This window comes from Pseudomyrmex gracilis, unplaced genomic scaffold (genome assembly GCF_002006095.1).
Source record: "Pseudomyrmex gracilis isolate BER0280 unplaced genomic scaffold, ASM200609v1 scaffold_841, whole genome shotgun sequence".
Lineage (NCBI taxonomy): Eukaryota > Metazoa > Arthropoda > Insecta > Hymenoptera > Formicidae > Pseudomyrmex > Pseudomyrmex gracilis.
In genome coordinates this window covers 1-4,906 of record NW_018021425.1, presented here as the reverse complement: position 1 = coordinate 4,906, position 4,906 = coordinate 1, and positions in this window count along the sequence as shown.

The window sequence follows — 4,906 nt, the reverse complement described above, 5'->3', positions numbered from 1 at the left end:
TATAATACTCCTTTTCATAGTTTCTACATACATTTGAATTTAAGCGCGTGTACAATTCTCAAAATGGCGACAGGTCACGTGATCTTGTCCCCTCTACATCAAAGGTGCCGACACTCAGTGTCGCAACTGGTATAGCTAGACTGTGACAGCGCTTGAGCGCTGGTGCTAAAGCGCCAGTGTCTGCATGAGGATCCAGGCTTAGCGTCAGTGTACGCACTGGACCTGCGAGGTGGACTGTACAGACGTAAAAAGACGTAAAGAAGCCGACTATTAGGTAACATTAACTTGGCTACGATAACTTCAACTAAATTTGATTTGCACAAATCAGTAATATCTGAGTCGGAGATAAGTTGGAACTTAATGTTTTTAGCAATTACCAAGACAACTCCCCCACCATGTCGGTTACGATCCAGATACAACCTCATAGTCTGGAAACATTACCAATGACCGATGGTCGAGGTTTGTTTCACACAGAGCTGCGACATGTATGTCACCCTCCTACAGTAGATGTTTAAGCTCATCAAGTTTCCTCGTTAAGGAACGACAGTTCCACTGCATTATGTTCAATTTACCTGAAAGAGCCATCTGTTTCGTTCAGTGAACAAAAAAGAAAGGGATTATAGAAAAGAGAGTGGGATGGACGGAATTATATTATATTACATTATATTATATTATATTATATTATATTATATTAAATAATTATAATTATAATAATTATAATAATTATATTATATTAAACTATAATATAATTATTGACTTGCCACATCTCTTGCAGTGTCGTTTACCAGAGGTGACCTGTTTGCACGAGAACTCCACGTGTCCCAGCCTCTGGCAAAAGTTGCACTTGCGCATCTTATAAATATATGGTTGGAGAAAGCATCTCTTATCCATATAAATACAAGACGGCGGAACCGTTTTGATCCTAAAACATAGAAGGTAACTATTAGTATTAACGAGAGACGGGAGGGTGCCCGGTCCTCCACAAATCCTGCGTTGAAGTCTGATCACTTCAAAGGGAAGAGTCCACGAAACCCCCACCCGGGTGGAGGCTTAATGCCTGTTATCACATCCTCCTCAGTGTCATCATCGTCAACACCTTTTAGGATATACTGTTTAATAACCCGGAAATTAGGAATAAATGCATACTAGCAACCACCAGAAGTGATTGCCTCGCTCACAGTAGAGAAGAGTTCAATAAAGCAGTTGGCTTTCAACCAGCTAGGAAAAACCACCGAGAACTTATTTTTTCCTACAGTTTTAAGGTCATAGGCATACTGAAATGGCTCACACATGAGCCTGTTTAACCGCTTACCCAGGCCCAAGACACTAATCACGCTACGACTACTAGCCTCCCCGCGATCAACAGTGGCAGGGGTACTCTCAATCATTTCGACATGCACGAGGAAGGGACCCGACGATTCAGGCTCATATCTATTGAGGGTCAAGGCCAGCTGGGACTCTGACAGAGGAGAGTAGATCCTCTTGGAAGGAGAAGAGGACTCCACAGAATGTCTTTTCTTCGCATGACGTGCATTTGCACCCCCTTTGGCAACCCCATGCAAAGTCTGAGACACTCGGGCATCTACTTGCCCGAAAGTCTGACTACCAGAACGTAACGGTGGGTTATCTTCCACTAAAACCGTTTCCTGAGAAGGAACGGTGTCACCAAATTCAGTTTCCATGGTTAACTAACCGACGGAAACCGAAAGAAAGCAAACTAAAACTCTAGGCAAAGGGAAAAGTTTTGGCGGGAAGCGCACGTTGAGATTACTCCCGGCACCAAGCGCAACAAGTCAACCGCAGTGCAAATATCAACACTCTTATCAAAGATTTTAGAGACTAAAAAGATACTCACTTGCAATGAAACAAACACGCATGCAACAAAGCTCGCATAAGCAGAAGGGAGAGATAAAGGTGAGGATAACTCAGTCCCACGTCTCAATCGCTCAAGCGCTCTCAATCAAATCTACCGTTTTTGAAATTTTGATCTGGCGAGAGAGAGAGTGCGCTAGTTAGGGAGAATGAGAAAACACTTGTCTCNNTNCGGTAACTTTCACAACAAGAAATTTATTATATTCTACACTGGGTTCAACGCGGCATTCACTTCGACGGTTTTCAAAGAACAGAACAAGAAGCCGGTTCTTGTCGTGACGCACGCTACCGNAGNACGAAAGGAAGCTTAGAGCGTCCTCTAGTGTCCTACCCGACTCTAGTGACTTTCTTGTTANAATATGGCGCGAACTTTTTCAACACTTCCGCTGTTTGCNACCATATTTGAACCATTAACAATATTTAAGCTAGAACGCAAATTTTGAAAAACATCTCTTGTTAATGCTTTGGTAAATATGTCAGCTTTCTGCTGACTGGAAGGAACATATTCAACATTAACTTCTTTCGAATTTACTCTTTCACGAATGAAGTGATATCGAATGTCAATGTGTTTAGTTCGCTTGTGAAGTTCAGCGTTTTTAACTAATTTGATTGCACTTTGATTGTCAACAAAAATTGTAGTAGCATTATTACATGGACACTCGATATCTTTTAGTAGTTTTCTTAGCCAAATAGCTTCTTTTGTAGCAGCCGCTGCTGCAACGTACTCAGACTCAGTGGTGCTGAGTGTTACCATTCTCTGTCTTTGTGAAGACCAAGTAACTGGTCCGTTTGCTAAGAAAAATACATAACCGGTTGTAGATCTACGCGTTTCTACATCACTCGCATAGTCCGCATCGGAAAAACCTACAAGTCCGGCTTTATTACCACATGCTTGATATAAGATACCAAAATTTATCGTGCTTCTCAAGTAAGAAAATATTCGCTTGACCGCTCGCCAATGAACAATATTATAATTACTAAGAAAGCGGCTTACTAAACTAACTGAATATGCAATGTCTGGACGTGACACAATAGCTAAAAACATCAAAGAGCCTATAGCTTCACGAAAGGGTATCTCATCCGTTTTATTACCCTGATCATCGCATACCGGATACAAAATTACATGCGGATCAGAAGGTATACTCGATGGCTTAATATCTGTCATACGGAATTTTTTAATTATTTTCTTAACGTACGCAGCTTGATGTACAAGCAATGTTTTGTTTACTCTGTCTCGTTCGATTTGCATTCCTACATACACTTTTGCATCGCCAATTGTAATTTTAAACAACTTACGCAAATATCGAAAAACTAAATCGATGTTTTNCTTTGAACTAGCGGCTATTAAGCCATCATCAACATATAACGCTAGATACACTAATGAATTATTAATGTGACCGACAAAAATACATTNATCAGCATCCGTGGTTTTAAAACTAAACTGTTTTAAAAACTCGCGAAATTTCTCATTCCAGCACCTNGGCGACTGTTTAAGACCATACAAGGCCTTGTTCAAACGACACATTAGTCGCGACGATCCTTCGGAAGGTTTTTCACGTCCCCTCTTCACGGCGACGCCCTCCGGAATTTCCATGTAGACTGGTTCAGTCAACTCCCCGTAGAGAAAAGCAGTGTGTACGTCGAACTGTGCCAGCTCCAAGTCCTGTTCAGCTACAACAGCTAGCAGCACCCTCAAAGAGTCGAATCNAACTACGGGAGAAAAAGTTTCATTAAAATCAATTCCCTTTTTCTGCATAAACCCTCGAGCACACAATCGAGCTTTAAAACGAACAATATTCCCTTCTNCATCGCCAATCAGTTTGAACACCCACTTAGAATCTATAGTTTTTATGCCAGGTTTTNCTCTGACAATTGTCCACGTTTTATTATTGTGATGAGCCTGCAACTCTTCATTGATAGCATTNTGCCACTGAGTTGCCTCATTACAATTTATAGCTTCAGTATATGTANACGGAGTCACATATTCACCGACGTTGAGCTCAAATCTGCTTGGCTTTTTAATGCTTGTTCTCTCTCTTAGGGTAGGTCCCGGCCTGACAGATCTCGGAGTTCTAACCTTTGCTGCAGCTTCTTTTTTCTCTTCATCGGAAGACATTCCTGGAGTTTCTGAAGATACTGACATGACTTCTTCACTTAACTCATTGTTTATTGTTTGACGTTTATTCTCAGTTTTACACAATTTAATCTCACTGTCTGATAATTCGTCGTCTTCTTTTAAGTCACGTTCACATTGTTCATTAAAGACAACATCTCGTGATACACTTACGCGTTTCGAAGTCGGATCATAAACTCGGTAGTTTCTTGAATCTCCCTCGTAACCGACTAGTAACATTTTCTTTGAACGGGGATCAAATTTCTTTGTGTGCACTTTTGGTATGTGCACAAAGGCTTCGGAGCCAAACACTCGAATGTGTTCAAGATGTGGTTTCTTGTTGAACCATTTCTCAAAAGGCGTTTTGTTATTATTAGAGTCCGACGCCTCAGTTCTGTTTAANACATACACTGCTGTGTTTACTGCTTCACCCCACAAATTCAGGGGTAGATTCTTTGCATAAATCATAGCGCGCGCACTTTCTACTATTGTGCGATTATCACGCTCCACCTTCCCGTTTTGTTGAGGAGTATACGGAGCGGTATTTTCTCTTCGTATGCCACGGGATTTAAGATAACTGTCCATCCGTTCATTACAGAACTCGCGGCCGTTATCTGATCTCAACACTTTTAACGAACGTCCTAACTTATTCTTAGTCATCTGCTCGTATTCTTTAAAGTACTCAAACACATCTGACTTATGTCGTATCATAAACACATGCCGAAAATTCGTTGCCTCATCTTTGAGCAGCAGAAAGTACTTCGCACCACCAAGCGAATCTACCGACATCGGCCCGCACACGTCCGCATGCACCTTTTCACCAGGCTTGCATGGCACTTTGTCACTACGCTTATTAAACGGTTGACGATGCGACTTTCCAAGTTGGCACGCTTCACAAAAAAAGTCCTTCACATTGGACAG